We start from the raw sequence: 22383 nt of genomic DNA on the forward strand, positions 1-22383 counted from the left end.
ATCTCATCTCCAAACCCTAGTTCATCACTTGTAACCAATCTCCGTCTCGCGACTCCGATTGGTACTTGTAAGGTTGCTAGTAGTGTTGATTACTCTTTGTAGTTGATGCTAGTTGGATTATGTGGTGGAAGATTTTATGTTCAGATCCTTGATGCTACTCATTACCTCTCTGGTCATGAATATGATTATGCTTTGTGAGTAGTTACTTTTGTTCCTGAGGACATGGGATAAGTCATGCTAATAGTAGTCATGTGAATTTGGTACTCGTTCGGTAATTTGATGTGTTGTATGTTGTTTTTCCTCTAGTGGTGTTATGTGAATGTCGACTACATAACACTTCACCATTATTTGGGCCTAGAGGAAGGCATTGGGAGGTAGTAAGTAGATGATGGGTTGCTAGAGTGACAGAAGCTTAAACCCTAGTGTATGTGTTGCTTCGCAAGGGACTGATTTGGATCCACTAGTTTAATGCTATGGTTAGACTTTGTCTTAATTCTTCTTTCGTAGTTGCGGATGCTTGCGAGAGGGGTTAATCATAAGTGGGATGATTGTCCAAGTAAGGGCAGTACCCAAGAGCCGGTCCACCCACATATGAAACTATCAAAGTAGCAAACACGAATCATATGAACATGATGAAAACTAGCATGACAGAAATTCCCGTGTGTCCTCGGGAGCGTTTTTCCTCCTATAAGACTTTGTCCAGGCTTGTCCCTTGCTACAAAAGGGATTGGGCCACTTTGCTGCACCGTTGATACTTTTGTTATTTGTTGCTTGCTACGAATCATCTCACCACACAATCACTTGTTACCGACAATTTCAGTGCCAGCAGATTTTACCTTGCTGAAAACCACTTGTTGGATCCTTCTACTCCTCGTTGGGTTCGACACTCTTACTTATAGAAAGGACTACGATTGATCCCCTATACTTGTGGGTCATCACCAAGCTAGATCGTTGCACATCCCGGTACACTGCCGGAGGCATTTCCTATAGAGTTATCATCGTTCCAAGCTTTGAGCTGTGAGTAAATAAAAGTGTGATGATCATCATTATTAGATCACTGTCCCATGTGAGGAAATGAAAAAAAGAGGCCAAAGAACCCAAAAAAAGAGAATGGAAAAAAGAGAGGCCTAATAGCCCAAATAAAAAAAGAGAAAAAGAGAGAAGGGAAAATGCTACTATCCTTTTTCCACACTTGTGCTTCATAATAGCACCATTTTCTTCATGATTGAGAGCTTCTTGATTTGTCACTACCATATGCTAGTGGGAAAATTCATTATATAACTTGGCTTGTATATTCTAATGATAGGCTTCCTCAAAAATTGCCCTAGATCTTCGTGAGCAAGCAAGTTGGATGCACACCCACTAGTTTTCCTTTTGAGCTTCCACATACTTATAGCTCTAGTGCATCCCTTGGATGGGAATCCCTACTCATTCACATTTATATCTATTAATGGGCATCTCCATAGCCCTTTGATACGCCGAGTCAATGCGACCATCTCCTCCTTTTTGTCTCAAAACGACCACCACACTCTATTCCACCTATAGTGCTATATCCATGGCTCACGCTCATGTATTGCGTGATAGTTATAAAAAGTTTGAGAAAGTAAGAGTGTGAAAACAATTACTTGGCCAATACTGGGGTTGTGCATGATCTACATTAGTTGTGTGAGGATGATGGAGCATAACCGGACTATATGATTTTGTAGAGATAACTTTCATTGGCCTTGTTATTTTGAAAATTCATGATTACTTTGCTAGTTTGCTTGAAGTATTATTGTTTTCATGTCAATAGCAAACTATTGTTTCGAATCTTACGGATCTGAACATTCATGTCACGTGAAAGAAGTTGCAAAGGACAACTATGCTAGGTAGCATTCCACATCAAAAATTCATTCTTTATCACTTCCCTACTCGAGGACGAGCAGGAGTTAAGCTTGGGGATGCTTGATACGTCTCCAACGTATCTATAATTTTTGATGGTTTCATGCTATTATCTTGTCAAACTTTGGATATTTTGCATGGCTTTTATATATTTTTTGGGACTAACTTATTAACTCAGTGCCAAGAGCCAGTTCCTGTTTTTTCCATGTTTTTGACCCCTTTCAGAAGAGAATTTGAAATGGAGTCCAAACGGAATAAAATCCCCGAAAAGATTTTTTCCGTAACAGAAGAAGATCGGGAGACTTGAGAGCCAAGGCAGGGGGTCCCCAGGGGCCCCACAAGCCCCCTAGCCACTGCCAGGGGGGAGGCCGCACCCCCAGGCTTGTGGGCCCCCTGGACCTCTTTTGCCCTAGGTTTTGGGCATATATATTCCCTAAAATCCCATAAAAAATCAGGAGATAATCGAAAGTACTTTTCCACTGCCGCAAGCTTCTGTCTCCGCAAGATCCCATCTGGGCACGTTTTGGTGCCCTACCGGAGGGGGGATTCGGATACGGAGGGCTTCTTCATCAACACCATTACCTCTCCGATGATGCGTGAGTAGTTCACCATAGACCTACAGGTCCATAGCTAGTAACTATATGGCTTCTTCTCTCTCTTGGATCTTCAATACAAAGTTCTCCATGATCTTCATGGAGATCTATCCGATGTAATCTTCTTTTGCGGTGTGTTTGTCGAGATCCGATGTATTGTGGATTTATGATCAAATTATCTATGAATCTTATTTGAGTTTCTTCTGATCTCTCTTATGCATGATTTCATATCCTTGTAATTCTCTTTGAGTTGTGGGTTTTGTTTGTCCAACTAGATCTATGGTTCTTGCAATGGGAGAAGTGCTTGGTTTTGGGTTCATACCGTGCGGTGACCTCACCCAGTGACAGAAGGGGTAGCGAGGCACGCATCGTGTTGTTGCCATCAAGGGTAAAAAGATGGGGTTTTCATCATTGGTTTGAGATTATCCCTCTACATCATGTCATCTTGCTTAAGGCGTTACTCTGTTCGTCATGAACTCAATACACTAGATGCATGTTGGACAGCGGTCGATGTGTGGAGTAATAGTAGTAGATGCAGAAAGTATCGGTCTACTTGTCTCGGACGTGATGCCTATATGTATGATCATTGCCTTAGATATCGTCATGACTTTGCGCGGTTCTATCAATTGCTCGACAGTAATTTGTTCACCCACCGTGATACTTGCTATTTTGAGAGAAGCCTCTAGTGAACACTATGGCCCCCGGGTCTACTCCACACCATATTTTCAGCCTTACACTTTTTACTTCGTTGCACTTTCCGCCTTCAGATCTCACTTTGCAATCAATCTTGAAGGGATTGACAACCCCTTTAAAGCGTTGGGTGCAAGTTCTTTTTGTGTTTGCGCAGGTACTCTGGACTTGACGAGATTCTCATACTGGATTGATACCTTGGTTCTCAAACTGAGGGAAATACTTACTGCTCCTGTGCTGCATCACCCTTTCCTCTTCAAGTAAAAACCCAACGCAAGCCCAGCCTCTGTCAACGTGTCAATCTCTGGCACTGTTGTCTGTTGCCGTAGCAGGACCCTGCTGCCACGGGAGAGATGGACAATAGATGTCATGCAAGTTCTTTTCCCTAAGCACGTATGACTACATACGGAATACATGCCTACATTAGATTGACGAACGGGAGCTAGTTACATATCTCTCCATGTTATAATTGTTACATGATGAATAGCATCCATCATAATCATCCAGCATTTGTCCAATGCCTACGAGTTTTTCCTACTGGTCCTTGCTATGTTACTTTGCCGCTACTGCTGTCACTGTTGTTGTTGTTACTCTGTTGCTACTGTTGTTACTTTGCTGCATACACTAAATCTTTCAGGCGTGGTTGAATTGACAACTCAACTGCTAATACTTGAGAATATTCTTTCGCTTCCTCTTGAGTCGAATCAATAAATTTGGGTTGAATACTCTACCCTCGAAAACTATTGCGATCCCCTATACTTGTGGGTTATCAAGACTATTTTCTGGCGCCGTTGCCGGGGGAGGCACAGCTATATTCTCTGAGTCACTTGGGATTTACGTCTGCTGGTCACTATGAGGAATACGATAGATCCAAGAACTAAAGTCTTGCCCTCAACTACGAGGACAGGTAAGGAACTCCCATCTAGCTCTGCACTTGATTCACCTTCAGTTATGAGTAAGTTTGCGACATCACCTCCTGCTAAAAATGTTGATATGTCGCTTGTGCTTGATGATGCTACTTCTGCTTTGCCTGATGATGCCATGCTTGATACTGCTTTGCCTGATGATGCTATACTTGATACTGCTTTGCCACTAGGTGCATTCCTTGATGCACAAATTGCTAGAATTGCTGCTAGATGTGATGATACTTCTGAAACTGCTGATACTATTGAATTAGAACCTGCTATTTTGCCTGCTAGAACTATCTCTCTTAGAAATGAATTGCCTGATATGTGTGAGCGTTATGTTATGGAGGGAGCGATAGTTGAGGACTCTCGCGTGTAAGGTTAGCTATGATGTTGAGAAATTACTGCTCAAGTGGAAAGAAAAATCTCTGAACGCTAGGATGAAATACGACCCGAAGTTTGCAACTTCGCCTATCTTTGTGACCGATAAGGATTATGAATTCTCTGTTGACCCTGAGTTAATCACTTTGGTTGAATCTGATTGTTTTCATGGTTATGAGTCTGAAACGGTTGTAGCCCATCTTACCAAACTACACGATATAGCCACCCTATTCACTAGTGAGGAAAAGATCTGCCACTACTATATCCTTCAACTATTTCCTTTCTCGCTAAAGGATGATGCTAAGACTTGGTTCACTTCCCTTGCTCCTGGTTGTGTACGTAGCCCCCAGGATATGGTCTACTACTTCCCTGAAAAATATTTCCCTGCCCATAAGAAGCAAGCTGCCTTGTAGGAAATATACAACTTTGCTCAAGCTGAGGAAGAGAGTCTCCCACAAGCTTGGGGGAGGCTCGTCCAGCTACTGAATGCTTTGCCTGATCACCCTCTTAAGAAGAATGAAATACTTGATATCTTCTATAATGGACTTACCGATGCTTCTAGAGACCACCTAGATAATTGTGCTGGTTGTGTTTTTAGGGAACGAACTGTAGAACAAGCTGAGATTCTACTGAATAACATCTTGTGCAATGAGAATGCTTGGACTATTCCCGAACCACCTCCTAAGCCAACTCCGAAGAAAAGAGGTATTCTATTCCTCAGTCCTGAAGATATGCAGGAAGCTAAGAAATCTATGCGAGAGAAAGGCATTAAATTTGAAGATGTCAAAAATCTACCACCTATCGAAGAGATCCATGGTCTTGATAACCCGATATAGGTAGTAGAAGTAAATTCTCTACGTAGGTTTGATGAGAGTGATATACCTTTTGATAAACCTGCTAGCCTATGCGTGGATGAATTTGATAACTTTGTTGCCAAATAACAGAGTTTCAATGATTATGTTAGCAGACAATTGGAACAGGATGCTCGTATGCTTAGTCATTTAAGTGCTTGTGTGGACAGAAATGTCAATGATCTTAATCTTCTGAGTAAACATGCCTCTATGGTTACTACTCAGGTAGAACAAGTACTTAAGCCTCAGAATGACTTGCTCAATGAGTTGAATGAAAATTCTGTTAGAGTCGTCACTAGAGGCGGTAGAATGACTCGGGAACCTTTGTATCCTGAGGGTCATCCTAAGAGAATTGAACAAGATTCTCAAGGAGTTAGCACTGATGCACCTAGTCATCCTAGAAAGAAGAAGAAAGATGATAGGAACCTGCACGCTAGCAACCCATATGTTGACACACTTGAGAGTCCAAACGATGTCTCTGTTTCTGATGCCGAAACACAATCTGGTGATGAACATGAGCCTATTGATAATATCAATAGTGATGTTCATGTTGATGCTCAACCTAGCAACGATAAGGATGTGGAGATTGAACCTGTTGATCTTGATAACCCACAGCCTAAGAATAGAAGATACGATAAGAATGACTTCACTGCTAGGAAGCATGGTAAAGAAAGGGAACCATGGGTTCAGAAACCCATGCCCTTTCCTCCCAAACCATCCAAGAAAAAGGATGATGAGGATTTTGAGCGCTTTGTTGAAATAATTAGACCTGTCTTTCTGCAAATGTGTTTGACAGATATGCTCAAAATGTCTCCGTATGCTAAGTACATGAAGGATATTGTGACTAATAAGAGGAGGATACCTGAGGTTGAGATTTCCACCATGCTCGCTAATTATGCCTTCAAGGATGGAACTCCTAAGAAACTAGGTGATCCCGGTGTGCCCACTATACCTTGCTCCATTAAAGGCAACTATGTTAGAACTGCTTTATGCAACCTTGGAGTCGGTGTTAGTGTTATGCCTCTCTCTCTCTTTATCGTAGACTTGAACTGGATAAGTCGACACCCACTGAAATCTCTCTGCAACTGGCCGACAAATCAACAGCTTTCCCTATCGGCATTTGCGAGGATGTGCCTGTTGTGGTTGCTAACGTCACTATCTTAACAGACTTTGTTATCTTGGATATTCCCGAGGACGATGCCATGGCGGTCATCCTTGGAAGACCCTTTTTAAACACTCCAGGGGCTATTATAGATTGCAACAAAGGCAATGTCACTTTCCATGGCAACGGTAATGAGCATACAGTGCACTTTCCGAAGAAACAATATCGAGTACATTGCATCAATGCTATCGAAAAAACTTCATCGATTCTTATTGGGAGCTTTGAATGCCCTATACCTCCTATTAAGATGAAGTATGATTTGCTTGTTGGGGAGATACACATCCCCATTGAGGTAACCTAGTGAATATTCGAAAATTCCCCATCTTCTTTTGCGATTCGAAAAGGTTTGTCGAGGAGACTTGATCAACCTCACTGACGGATTTCTTTCGATGACCATGAGATGGATGAATCGAAGAGTCACAAACCGCTGTTCCAAGCTTTCACCTTTGGTTGCCTAGAAGAAAAATGATAGATTTAGTTTAGTTTTCCCTGTTTTCTGTTTTAGCGTCCAGTAGAAAAGTACCCCGAAAATAAAAGTTCTCCGAACGTCCTGAAAATCAAGTATGATTTTTTCTGGAATTTTTGAAAAATACTGGGACGAAGAGCTAGTCTGGGGGCTGCACGAGTGGGTCACAAGCCCTGGAGGCACGGGCACCCCCTGGCAGCGCCTACCTGCTTGTGGGGCCCACGTGCACCCCCTCCACTCATTCTAGCTCCCATCTGCTTCTCCTACCTCCAAAAAAAAATCGTTTCGCAGCTCAAACCCGTGTTCTTGCTCTTCTTGATGGGATTTTTGATCTCCTTGCTCAAAGCACCATTCTCCAAACTGTTTTGGGGAAATTACTCCTTGGTAAGTGACTCCTCCATTGGTCCAATTAGTTTTTGCTCTACTGCCTTATACTTCGCTTTGCTGCCTCGGTGACCCTGTTCTTGAGCTTTGCATGCTAATTTTAGCTGGTCCCAAGTAGTTTTGATGTGTAATATGGCCTCTATGCACTTGTTGGAGTAGTTGCTACGAGTTTAGTTGAGCCTTGTTCACTTTTCCTTAAAGTCACTGAAAATTTCAAAAAAGGGAGATGTTCAGGAGAAACTATCATGGTGGTTCCTCAAGCAAGAGAGGTCCCCGTCTCGCGATTCGGGAGCACGGTCCTTACCAACCAAGGAATGCACAGGTACAACCATGTGAATGGCCTTCTGATGATTTCATGATTGAGGCAGGTTTCAAAGACGAGTTTGATACACTTGTTCACAACGTCGGACTCGAAGAATTCATCTCCGATAAATGTCAACAGTATGTTGCTCTCACTGCCTCTTTTGTTCGTAGATTCAAATTTTCAGTTGGCTGTGATACATCTGTACTGTTTGATCTCTATGACAAATCGTATACCATGGATTTAGAGGATTTCAATAGAATTTGCAAGATACCTATTTGGGGTAATCTCAATGATCCTCCTAAATCTTCGGTTATAGAATTTTTCTCTGGTATAACTGTTGGAGAAACTAGAGATATTACGCAGGCTACCATGGGGAGCATTCATTTTCCTGCCTTGCATTACTTTGCCCTCTTCATAGGCAGATGCATTAATGGCAAGATTGAGCATTGTCACCTCTGCGCACCCGACCTTAGTATTCTTAAGAGCGCAGTAACGGGTGATAGAAGTTTGAACATGGGAGCTATAATAGCAAGGAGGCTGAATAATAATGTTAATGAAGGGGATTTCTTTGGTGGAATCTATGTCACTCGCATAGCGAATTTTCCTGGAGTACCCATCTGCGAAGGAGATCCCCCGCTCCATACAGCTTTCCTTCACCGCGTCGCTTTGACACGCTACTAGTTCCTTGAGAGGGATGATGAATCCCTCCTATACCGTTTAATATTTAACTGGCAGCGTGTTTTCCATATTACCCTTCCTGCTCCTGCCTTCTTTGACTTTCAGGTAAAACGGAGATATTACATAACCAGAGGAGAGGCAGAGGAGTATGAGAGAGAGGCAAAGGCTGCTCGTCTCCGTGATGCAGCTATTCAGGCAGTGGCTGCAGCGCTCCCGTACAACCCCCATTATGATTTTGGGTGTCGCCAGGACCATCCTTGGGAGTAGACCAACTTAGGCCAAAATTCTAAGCTTGGGGGAGTACGTGTTTGAAAGTGCGTTATATCGACTAGAGGGGGGTGAATAGGATATTTTTAGAATTTCATCACTGAGGAAATTCCTTTTGAGGAAATTCCTCACTGATGACTAACTTACAGTGGAAACAGTAAAGGATCAGAAGTGCAGAGTTTCACAACAGCAGTTTTTCAGTGTGAGGAATGTGAAAACAGATTGCACAGTGAGCAGGCACGCAGAAAACAGATGAGGATTAACTAGCGTGAAGAATTTGGGGTTGAGGAATTTCATAGAAAGACTTCAGCAAATTCTTCAAACAGTAACAGTGAAAGTCATCAACACATAATCTGAAGAAAATAGGGAGTTGAGGAATTAGAACCCGTTTCATAGCGAAGAGAGTAGTTGATGACCCAGTTCAAACTGCTGTGACAGTTGTACATCTGGTTTGGAGCGGCTTGGTATTGAAACCACAGGACACACAGTCCCGGGACACACAGTTCCTACCGTGTTCTCCTTGGGCTAAAAACACACAGTCCTCGCCCAACACTCGTGGTAAGTCTTCAGGGCAGACTTCCAAACCCTCTCAAACTTGGTCACCCGGCGATCCACAATTGAGTGCTGATTGCTCTAGACCATGATGCCTAACCGTCTGGAGGATGCACAGTCCTCAAAGGTAAAATGCTTCAGTCCCACACAGGAACAACTTCTTCAGTGATGCTCAATCACTAGGTTCTAGGTTTGTGGTTTGGTGTTTGGGGTATTTCCTCACTAATGAATTTCTCTCGAAGACTCTGAGGAATTGGGTTGCTCTTATGACAAGTGTCAGTTTCTAACGGAGCAGCCAACCAGCTAATGGTTGTGGGGGCGGCTATTTATAGCCTGGGAGCATCCCGACATGATTTGACACTAATGCCCGTAAATAATATGACCGTTGGTGTGGATAAGACCAATGATGTGGCATGGCTATCGAAACGGTCGAAACCCTCAACTGGAGAGTCATCATGTCACTCGTATTCCTCACTTGAGGCTTTTGGTAAGATTAGGCTTGGGTTGAGCATCATGAGGAAATTCATTCCAAAGTGTAACTTCAACCCCCTTTAACAGTACGGTGTTCCTATTGTTGGAATTATGCCCTAGAGGCAATAAGAAATATAGTTATTATCATAATTCCTGTATCAAGATAATCATTTATTATCCATGCTATAATTGTATTGAATGAAGACTCATTTACATGTGTGGATACATAGACAAAACACTGTCCCTAGCAAGCCTCTAGTTGGCTAGCCAGTTGATCAACGATAGTCGGTGTCTTCTGATTATGAACAAGGTGTTGTTGCTTGATAACTGGATCACATCATTAGGAGAATCACGTGATGGACTAGACCCAAACTAATAGACGTAGCATGTTGATCGTGTCATTTTATTGCTACTGTTTTCTGCGTGTCAAGTATTTATTCCTATGACCATGAGATCATATAACTTACTAACACCGGAGGAATACTTTGTGTGTATAAAATGTCACAACGTAACTGGGTGACTATAAAGATGCTCTACAGGTATCTCCGAAGGTGTTCGTTAAGTTAGTATGGATCGAGACTGGGATTTGTCACTCCGTGTGAGGGAGAGGTATCTCGGGGCCCACTTGGTAATACAACATCACACATAAGCCTTGCAAGCAATGTGACTTAATGTAAGTTGCGGGATCTTGTATTACGGAACGAGTAAAGAGACTTGCCGGTAAAGGAGATTGAAATAGGTATACCGATACTGATGATCGAATCTCGGGCAAGTAACATACCGAAGAACAAAGGGAATGACATACGGGATTATATGAATCCTTGACACTGAGGTTCAAACGATAAGATCTTTGTAGAATATGTAGGATCCAATATGGGCATCCAGGTCCCGCTATTGGATATTGACCGAGGAGTCTCTCGGGTCATGTCTACATAGTTCTCAAACCCGTAGGGTCTGCACACTTAAGGTTCGACGTTATTTTATGCGTATTTGAGTTATATGGTTGGTTACCAAATGTTGTTCGGAGTCCCGGATGAGATCATGGATGTCACGAGGGTTTCCGGAATGGTCCGGAAACGAAGATTGATATATAGGATGACCTCATTTGATTACCGGAAGGTTTTCGTAATTACCGGGAATGTACCGGGAATGACGAATGGGTTCCGGGAGTTCACCGGGGGGGCAACCCACCCCGGGGAAGCCCATAGGCCTTGGGGTGGCGCACCAGCCCTTAGTGGGCTGGTGGGACAGCTCAAGAAGGCCATATGCGCATTGGGAAGAAAATCAAAGAGGAAAGGAAAAAAAAGAAGGAGGTGGGAAAGGGAAGAAGGACTCCACCTTCCAAACCAAGTAGAATTCGGTTTGGGAGGGGGAGGCCTTCCCCCTTGGCTCGACCGACCCCCTTGGGAGTCCTTGGACCCCAAGGCAGGTCTCCCCCTCCTCCTCCTATATATAGTGGGGTTTTAGGGCTGATTTGACACAACTTTGCCACGGCAGCCCGACCACATATCTCCACGGTTTCACCTCTAGATCGCGTTTCTGCGGAGCTCGGGCGGAGCCCTGCTGAGACAAGACAATCAGCAACCTCCGTAGTGCCGTCACGCTGCCGGAGAACTCTTCTACCTCTCCGTCTCTCTTGCTGGATCATGAAGGCCGAGATCATCGTCGAGTTGTACGTGTGCTGAACGCGGAGGTGCCGTTCGTTCGGCACTAGATCGTGGGACTGTTCGCGGGATAGTTCGCGGGGCGGATCGAGGGACGTGAAGACGTTCCACTACATCAACCGCATTCACTAACGCTTCTGCTGTACGATCCACAAGGGTTCATAGATCACTCATCCCCTCTTGTAGATGGACATCACCATGATAGTTCTTCGTGCGCGTAGGAAAATTTTTGTTTCCCATGCGACGTTCCCCAACAGTGGCATCATGAGCTAGGTTCATGCGTAGATGTCTTCTCGAGTAGAACACAAAAGTTTTTGTGGGCGGTGATGTGCATTTTGCTGCCCTCCTTAGTCTTTTCTTGATTCCGCGGTATTGTTGGATCGAAGCGGCTCGGACCGACATTACTCGTACACTTACGAGAGACTGGTTTCATCGATACGAGTAACTCCGTTGCTCAAAGATGACCGGCGAGTGTCGGTTTCTCCAACTTTAGTTGAATCGGATTTGACCGAGGAGGTCCTTGGATGAGGTTAAATAGCAATTCATATATCTCCGTTGTGGTGTTTGCGTAAGTAAGATGCGATCCTACTAAATACCCATGGTCACCACGTAAAACATGCAACAACAAAATTAGAGGACGTCTAACTTGTTTTTGCAGGCTATGCTTGTGATGTGATATGGCCAACGATGTGATGTAATATATTGGATGTATGAGATGATCATGTTGTAATAGATAATATCGACTTGCACGTCGATGGTACGGCAACCGGCAGGAGCCATAGGGTTGTCTTTATAACTAACGTTTGTGCTTGCAGATGCGTTTACTATTTTGCTAGGATGTAGCTTTAGTAGTAATAGCATGAGTAGCACGACAACCCCGATGGCGACACGTTGATGGAGATCATGGTGTGGCGCCGGTGACAAGAAGATCGTGCCGGTGCTTTGGTGATGGAGATCAAGAGGCACGTGATGATGGCCATATCATGTCACTTATGAATTGCATGTGATGTTAATCCTTTTATGCACCTTATTTTGCTTAGAACGACGGTAGCATTATGAGGTGATCTCTCACTAAAATTTCAAGACGAAATTGTGTTCTCCCCGACTGTGCACCGTTGCTACAGTTCGTCGTTTCGAGACACCACATGATGATCGGGTGTGATAGACTCAACGTTCACATACAACGGGTGCAAAACAGTTGCGCACGCGGAACACTCGGGTTAAGCTTGACGAGCCTAGCATGTGCAGACATGGCCTCGGAACACATGAGACCGAAAGGTCGATCATGAATCATATAGATGATATGATTAGCATAGGGATGCTTACCACTGAAACTATACTCAACTCACGTGATGATCGGACTTGAGCTAGTGTAAGTGGATCATGAACCACTCAAATGACTACAGAGATGTACTTTTTGAGTGGGAGTTTAGCGAATAATTTGATTAAGTTAAACTCTAATTATCCTGAACATAGTCTAAATCCACTTTTAATATATTTGTGTTGTAGATCATGGCTCACGCTACAGTCATCCTGAATTTTAATACGTTCCTAGAGAAAGCTAAGTTGAAAGATGATGGAAGCAACTTTGTAGACTGGGCTCGTAATCTTAAGCTAATCTTACAAGCTGGGAAGAAGGATTATGTCCTTAATGCTGCGCTAGGAGATGAACCACCCGCTACGGCTGATCAGGATGTTAAGAACGCTTGGTTAGCACGTAAGGAGGACTACTCAATAGTTCAATGTGCAGTCTTGTATGGCTTAGAACCGGGACTTCAACGTTGCTTTGAGCGTCATGGAGCATTTGAGATGTTCCAGGAGTTGAAGTTTATCTATCAGAAGAACGCCCGGATCGAGAGGTATGAGACCTCCGATAAATTCTATGCTAGCAAGATGGAGGAGAACTCGTCTATCAGTGAACATGTGCTCAAAATGTCTGGGTACTCAAACCGTCTAGCTGAGCTGGGGATTGAACTCCCGCAAGAAGCTATCACTGACAGAATTCTTCAATCACTGCCGCCAAGCTATAAAGTCTTTGTGTTGAACTACAACATGCAAGGGATGAACAAGTCTCCCGGCGAGTTGTTTGCGATGCTGAAAGTCACAGAGTCTGAACTCCGTAAAGAGCATCAAGTGTTGATGGTGAATAAGACCACTGGTTTCAAGAGAAACGGCAAAGGCAAGAAGGGTAAATCGAAGAAGAGCGGCAAGCCTGTTGCCAATCCGACGAAGAAACCCAAAGCTGGACCTAAGCCTGAAACAGAGTGTTACTATCGCAAGGGTATGGGTCACTGGAAGCGCAATTGCCCCAAGTATCTGGCTGATAAGAAGGCGGCCAAAGAAAAATCAGGTATATTGGATATACATGTTATTGATGTGTACTTACTGGCTCTCGTAGTAGTGCCTGGGTATTCGATACCGGTTCTGTTGCTCATATTTGCAACTCGAAACAGGAACTGCGGAATAGACGAAGGCTCGCGAAAGATGAAGTGGCGATGCGCGTGGGAAATGGTTCCAAGGTTGATGCAATCGCCGTCGGCACAATCTCACTTCAGTTACCGTCAGGATTAGTTATGAACTTAAATCATTGTTATTTAGTGCCTGCGTTGAGCATGAACATTATATCTGGATCTTATTTATTGCGAGACGGTTACTCGTTGAAGTCAGAGAATAATGGTTGTTCTATTTCTATGAGTAACATCTTTTATGCTCATGCACCCAATGTGAGAGGATTGTTCATATTGAATCTTGATAGTGACACACACATACATAACATTGAGACCAAAAGAGTTAGAGTTAACAATGATAGCGCCATATTTTTGTGGCACTGTCGCTTAGGTCATATTGGTGTAAAGCGCATGAAGAAACTCCATGCCGATGGACTTTTGGAGTCACTTGACTTTGATTCACTTGACACATGCAAACCATGCCTCATGGGCAAGATGACTAAAACTCCGTTCTCCGGAACAATGGAGCGTGCAGGTGACTTGTTGGAAATCATACATACCGATGTGTGTGGTCCGATGAACGTAGAGGCACGCGGCGGATATCGTTATTTTCTCACCTTCACTGACGATTTGAGTAGATATGGTTATATCTACTTAATGAAGCACAAGTCTGAAACATTTGAAAAGTTCAAGCAATTTCAGAGTGAAGTTGAAAATCATCGTAACAAGAAGATCAAATTACTACGGTCTGATCGTGGGGGTGAATATCTGAGTTTCGAGTTTGGTGCTCACTTAAGACAATGTGGAATTGTTTCATAGTTAACACCGCCTGGAACACCACAGCGTAATGGTGTGTCCGACCATCGAAATCGTACTTTATTAGAGATGGTGCGATCTATGATGTCTCTTACCGATTTGCCATTATCATTTTGGGGTTATGCATTAGAAACAGCTGCATTCACTTTAAATAGGGCACCATCAAAATCCGTTGAGACGACACCATACGAACTGTGGTATGGAAAAAGGCCAAAGTTGTCGTTTCCTAAAGTTTGGGGATGTGATGCTTATGTCAAAAAGCTTCAGCCTGAAAAGCTGGAACCCAAAGCGGAAAGGTGGATCTTCATAGGTTACCCAAAAGAGACAGTTGGGTACACCTTCTATCTCAAATCCGAGGGCAAAGTGTTTGTTGCTAAAAACGGAGCTTTTCTCGAGCAGGAGTTTCTCTCGAGAGATTTGAGTGGGAGGAAGATAGAACTTGACGAGGTTGTCGAACCTTTCATCCCTCTGGATGGTGGCGCAGGGCAAGGGGAAACCTCTGTCGTTGCGACGCCGGTTGAGGAAGAAGTTAATGATGATGATCATGAAACTCCAGTTCAAGTTTCTGTCGAACCACACAGGTCGACGAGACCACGTGCTACTCCAGAGTGGTAGGGTAATCCCGTCTTATCGATCATGTTGTTAGACAACAATGAACCTTCAAATTATGAAGAAGCAATGGTGGGCCCAGATTCCAACAAATGGCTAGAAGCCATGAAGTCCGAGATAGGATCCATGTATGAGAACAAAGTGTGGACTTTGGAGGTACTACCTGAGGGCCGCAAGGCTATTCAGAACAAACGGATCTTTAAGAGGAAGGCGGACGCTGACGGCAATGTGACCGTTTATAAAGCTCGACTTGTGGCAAAGGGTTTTTCACAAGTTCAAGGAGTTGACTACGATGAGACATTCTCACCCGTAGCGATGCTTAAGTCCGTCAGAATCATGTTAGCAATAGCTGCATTTTTCGATTATGAAATCTGGCAGATGGATGTCAAAACGGCGTTCCTTAACGGTTTCTTTAAGGAAGAGTTGTATATGATGCAACCCGAAGGTTTTGTCGATCCTAAGAATGCTAACAAGGTGTGCAAGCTCCAGCGATCCATTTATGGACTGGTGCAAGCATCTCGGAGTTGGAACAAATGCTTTGATGAGGTGATCAAAGCATTTGGGTTTATACAAGTGGTTGGAGAATCTTGTATTTACAAGAAAGTGAGTGGGAGCTCTGTGGCGTTTCTAATATTATATGTGGATGACATATTGCTGATTGGAAACAACATAGAGTTTTGGAGAGCATAAAGGATTACTTGAATAAAAGTTTCTCTATGAAGGACCTAGGAGAAGCTGCTTACATTCTAGGCATTAAGATCTACAGGGATAGATCAAAACGCCTGATAGGACTTTCACAAGGCACATACCTTGATAAAGTTTTGAAGAGGTTCAAAATGGAACAGTCCAAGAAAGGGTTCTTGCCAGTTTTACAAGGTACGAGATTGAGTAAGACTCAGTGCCCAGCAATTGATGAAGATAGAGAGCATATGCGCTCCGTCCCCTATGCTTCAGCCATAGGTTCTATCATGTATGCAATGTTGTGCACTAGACCGGATGTTAGCTTGGCCATAAGTATGGCAGGTAGGTTCTAGAGTAATCCAGGAGTGGATCACTGGACGGCGGTCAAGAATATCCTGAAGTACCTGAAAAGGACTAAGGAGATGTTTCTCGTGAATGGAGGTGACGAAGAGCTCGCCGTAAAAGGTTACGTCGATGCAAGCTTTGACACAGATCCGGACGACTCTAAGTCACAAACCGGATACGTATTTATTCTTAATGGGGGTGCGGTAAGCTGGTGCAGTTCCAAGCAGAGCGTCGTAGCAGATTCTACATGTGAAGCGGAGTACATGGCTGCATCGGAGGCAGCTAAGGAGGGTGTCTGGATGAAGCAATTCATGACGGATCTTGGAGTGGTGCCAAGCGCACTGAATCCAATAACCTTGTTCTGTGACAACACGGGTGCCATTGCCCTAGCAAAGGAACCACGGTTTCACAAGAAGTCCAGACACATCAAACGACGCTTCAACCTCATCCGCGACTACGTCGAAGGGGAGGACGTAAATATATGCAAAGTGCACACGGATCTGAATGTAGCAGACCCGCTGACTAAACCTCTTCCACGGGCAAAGCATGATCAACACCAGAACTGTATGGGTGTTAGATTTATTACAATGTAATTCGCATGATGATGTGAGGGCTAGATTATTGACTCTAGTGCAAGTGGGAGACTGTTGGAATTATGCCCTAGAGGCAATAATAAATATAGTTATTATTATAATTCTTGTATCAAGATAATCATTATTATCCATGCTATAATTGTATTGAATGAAGACTCATTTACATGTGTGGATACATAGACAAAACACTGTCCCTAGCAAGCCTCTAGTTGGTTAGCCAGTTGATCAACGATAGCCAGTGTCTTCTGATTATGAACAAGGTGTTGTTGCTTGATAACTGGATCATGTCATTAGGAGAATCACGTGATGGACTAGACCAAAACTAATAGACGTAGCATGTTGATCGTGTCATTTTATTGCTACTGTTTTCTGCGTGTCAAGTATTTATTCCTATGACCATGAGATAATATAACTTACTAACACCGGAGGAATACTTTGTGTGTATCAAACGTCACAACGTAACTGGGTGACTATAAAGATGCTCTACAGGTATCTCCGAAGGTGTTCGTTAAGTTAGTATGGATCGAGACTGGGATTTGTCACTCCGTGTGACGGAGAGGTATCTCGGGGCCCACTCGGTAATACAACATCACACATAAGCCTTGCAAGCAATGTGACTTAATGTAAGTTGCGGGATCTTGTATTACGGAACGAGTAAAGAGACTTGCCGGTAAACGAGATTGAAATAGGTATACGGATAGTGACGATCGAATCTCGGGCAAGTAACATACCGAAGGACAAAGGGAATGACATACGGGATTATATGAATCCTTGACATTGAGGTTGAAACGATAAGATCTTCGTAGAATATGTGGGATCCAATATGGGCATCCAGGTCCCGCTATTGGATATTGACCGAGGAGTCTCTCGGGTCATGTCTACATAGTTCTCGAACCCGTAGGGTCTGCACACTTAAGGTTCGACGTTATTTTATGCGTATTTGAGTTATATGGTTGGTTACCGAATGTTGTTCGGAGTCCCGTATGAGATCACAGACGTCACGAGGGTTTCCGGAATGGTCCGGAAACAAAGAGTGATATATAGTATGACCTCATTTGATTACCGGAAGGTTTTCGTAATTACCAGGAATGTACCGGGAATGACGAATGGGTTTCGGGAGTTCACCGGGGGGGCAACCCACCCCGGGGAAGCCCATAGGCCTTGGGGGTGGCGCACCAGCCCTTAGTGGGCTGGTGGGACAGCCCAAGAAGGCCATATGCACATTGGGAAGAAAATCAAAGAGGAAAGGAAAAAAAAGAGGTGGGAAAGGGAAGAAGGACTCCACGTTCCAAACCAAGTAGAATTCGGTTTGGGAGGGGGAGGCCTTCCCCCTTGGCTCGGACGACCCCCTTGGGAGTCCTTGGACCCCAAGGCAGGTCTCCCCCCTCCTCCTCCTATATATAGTGGGGTTTTAGGGCTGATTTGACACAACTTTGCCACGGCAGCCCGACCACATATCTCCACGGTTTCACCTCTAGATCGCGTTTCTGCGGAGCTCGGGCGGAACCCTGCTGAGACAAGATCATCACCAACCTCCGGAGCGCCGTCACTCTATCGGAGAACTCTTCTACCTCTCCGTCTCTCTTGCTGGATCAAGAAGGCCGAGATCATCGTCGAGCTGTACGTGTGCTGAACGCGGAGGTGCCGTCCGTTCGGCACTAGATCGTGGGACTGTTCGCGGGATAGTTCGCGGGGCGGATCGAGGGACGTGAAGACGTTCCACTACATCAACCGCGTTCACTAACGCTTCTGCTGTACGATCTACAAGGGTACGTAGATCACTCATCCCCTCTCGTAGATGGACATCACCATGATAGGTCTTCGTGCGCGTAGGAAAATTTTTGTTTCCCATGCGACGTTCCCCATCACCTATTACTCAAGTGTGAAGAAAATAAAACAGAAAGTGTAAATCTTCATGCTTCAAAGTCTTCAGAATGATTTTCTTCAGGACACACCGTATTCCTCAATTTCAATATCTTCATGAGGAATATCAATTTCATCACAGATTATTCGCGATTCAATTCTTCAGCTTCAGACCAATTTCTTCAACCGAATATATACATTTTTAGGGGTCGATGTTCATCAAATATTTCAAACTCCTCGGTGACTTATAGATCCTATGTACACTCAAGAGCACATTAGATACTTAACCTATAAGTCTTCAAACCACCAAAATCACTAAGGGGCACTAGATGCACTTACAATCTCCCCTTTTTGGTAGTTGATGACAATTAGGTTAAGTCTTCAACAGGGATCAAAAATATGAAGTGTAAATACTCATTTGAGGAATTTGAAATCAAGATTCACAGAGACTCCCCCTGAAGATGTGCATATCTTGAGGATTTTGCTTTTCACAGCAAATGCACATTGATGATTTATATCATGGAGTTCTCCCCCTGAGTCTTGTAAATCATGCATACATGTAACATATAGTATGAAGAAAATGAAGATGCATGATGACAAATGGTATCTGACGAATTCCAGCATGCGTGCATTAAAAACTTGAGGAATAAGCATGCAAAAAAAAAGTTCAAAAGCGTCAGAGTACCATCGGGCTTAAGTTACAACTCATTAGATAAAAACTTCAGAAGAGCCAAGAGTTTGTAACTTAAATATAGTTCATAAGCCGCAAAATATCCCACTTGAAGACTAAATCTCTAGTTTCTCCCCCTTTGTCATCAAGTGACAAAAAGGGACAAACTGAGGACTATCGCCCATGCAGACTTCACTTCTTGGCGGTTGATGAAGAGGCGTGATGCTTCTTGGGAGTAGTCTTCTTCCTTGGACCGGTGGCAGTGTCGAGTTGTTCTTCATTAGATTCAGCAGTGTGGAATGAAGAAAAGGAACTGTCTTCAAGGTCTGGAACTGGAATTGGCGTGAACTTCTTCTTGGGAGGCCACGACCAGTCAAAGTCTCGCTCAAAGTCCAATTCTTCAAGTTCTGTCTGAGTCTTCAGATGAGCAAGTGTAGCCCAGGTGCGATCAAAAACCTCATGCATATAGTGATGGTTAAGCTTCACAGAGTTCTGTGTTTTAGTGAGGGTTTTCACAATGGCTCCGAACTGGCGTTTGACACACTTGTGATTGCAATCCACCTTCTGGTGAAGACTGAGAAGAAGCTCTCTTGTATTCAGCACGCGAGGAGCAACAGGGCTTTGAGGGTGAGTCTCAGTATCATCCCATGAAAAATATGCTTCCGGCTCTCTGAACTGGCCATCAAGGGGCCTGCGACCTTCATCAATAACTGACTTTCCTTTTCCTTCAACTGGCTCGAAAGTCTTCTTTTGGACCCGGATAGGAGGCATATAATCAACATGGTTGTTGAAGTCAGCGTGGAAGTTGATGCCCGTCCTTGTCTTGATGAATCTCATGATCCATGGGGCATATATCTTGTGATCAAATGGACACATGGCATTGTCGGCCAAAGTCCTCAAGAAGAAATCATGTATGTTGATAGGAATACCATGGATGATGTTGAAGAGGATATTCTTCATGATGCCTACGACATCTTCTTCATCATCGTGTCCCTTGATTGGTGCAAGGACGTTGCAGAGGATTCTGTAAACAGATCTTGGTTCATACTTGAGCTCGTGGATGAGAAAGGTTTTTCTCGGTGGTTGCCCTTTAGCCAAAGGCTTCATGAGGACTTCCATCATCCCGTTGGGCAGCTCACGCTCACCATAAAGCTTCACAGCATCCTCTCAGGGAATTGATACTGGCAATTCACGTAGTAGCTCAATAGAAGGAGCCGTGTAGTGAGTGTTTTGTGTCATCCAGTCAAACACCCAGGTGTTAATGTCTTCAGGATCGCCAGATATGTGAAGAGTGGCATAAAACTGAAGAATGAGCACACTATTCCAATCAGAGATGTCTGAGCACATTGGTAGCAGTCCAGCTTCATGAAGAACATTGAGGACTGGGACCAGGCATGGAATTGCTTCAAGCTCAACATGAGGAATATGCATGTGCTGGAATATCTTATTTCTTCCACACAGCACAGAGGCATAGTAATTTAGCTGGGTCCTCGTCCAAAACTTCAGATGTCTGATTTGAGGCTTATCATAGGGATTTTCTCCAATGAAGTACATGCATTCTTCAAAGAAGTTCTCCTTTTGAAACTGCGGTCGCTTGGAGAATGGTTGACGCTGCATTGGCTGAAGATTTTGCTGAGGAACTGGAGGGGAGACAACAATTACAGTCTCTCGGTTCAGCACGACAAAAGCATTTTCTTGGTCTGGTGCATTTTCCTCAGCATTGTCCTCAGGGTGAGGAATTTCATCAGCTTGGGCTTCAGGCTAAGGAGCTTGCTCATGTTGTGCTTCATGTTGAGGAATGGGATCTGGATGGGCATCAGGCTGAGGAATTTCATCAACTTGAGCATCCTGTTGAGGGTTCTGCTCCGGAGAAGGAATAGGTTCATTCTGAGCCTCAGTGTGAAGATCTTGCTCAGGTGGAGGAGTTGGGTAAGCGTGTTCCTCATCTTGAGGATTTTTCTCAGGACTTTGAATTTCATCATCTTGAGGAATTTCACTTTTCTCTTTCTCAGCTTGCTTGGTGATAGAGGCAGTTTCATCAGCTGGTGCAGCTGATCCTTGTGCAGTGTCTTCGTGAGGAATGGAGGGCTGAGGACTGTCGTCAATACTAATTTCTTCGTCAGTGTGTTCCTCAGATGCGGCATCCTTCATTTCCTCATCTGTCCCTTTCTCTTGGTCTGCCATTTCATAAGATGGAGCGACGTTGAGGGGCACAGGGTCCAGTGGAGCATTATCTTCAAGTGCTTTGAGGCGCTTGGCCTGAGTTTCTTCTTCTGCTGAGGAGGCCTTTCTCTTTTTGGCTTCCTTCTCAGCAGCCCTGGTCTTCTTCACGTCTGATGCAGACGGAGTCATCTTCACCTTTGAAGCTTTTTGTGAAGGGGTTCTCTCGACAGATTCATCAGCTGGCTTTGAGGAACCACCTGGAGCAGAGTCATCAGCTTGCTTTGATGTAGCAGCTGGATTAGGGGCAGTCTCACCAGCTGTAGCAGATTCATCAGCTGGATTTTCCGTGGTGATTTCTTCAATAGCCGGTACATCCACACGACTTTCTTGGGGTATTTCCTCAGCTTGAGGAGTTTCATCAGCTTGAGGAGACTCATCAGCTGGCTCTTCAATCAGAGGTTGAGGAGTTGATACTGGAGGGGCAGCCTTCTTGTTGTAGTCATCAACAGCTTTAGTGGCAAATTTGATGAAACTGCTTTTGAGACTCTGACGATCAGATAGCTTGGAGTACTTATCAGTCAAAGTCTTCAACTCAGCCTGTGTTGACACCAGTGCATCGAGCGTCAAGTTGAGGAGATTTTGCTTGAGGAATTTCTCCTTTTTAAGCTTAGCAACCTTGGCCTCATTGGCTTGCTGTTCCTTCCACTTGGCCTCGTTAATGAATGTGGCCACCATGTGGCTGATGCCAGGGGGAAGTTTCAAATCATCAAACAAAGTGTTAGGGTCCTCATACCAGATGTTTATGTAGTCTAGGAGGACCTTGGGGTCCATGGCCAGAGGAATGGCGCTACCAGAAGCTTGAGCTACCCTCTCCTGCTTGTTTCTGATTATAGCTTGCAGGGTTTGATCATCATATTCATCACTACCCTCTGATGCAGACGGGACTG

This window comes from Hordeum vulgare, chromosome 6H (genome assembly GCF_904849725.1).
Source record: "Hordeum vulgare subsp. vulgare chromosome 6H, MorexV3_pseudomolecules_assembly, whole genome shotgun sequence".
In the NCBI taxonomy this organism is placed as follows: Eukaryota; Viridiplantae; Streptophyta; class Magnoliopsida; order Poales; family Poaceae; genus Hordeum; species Hordeum vulgare.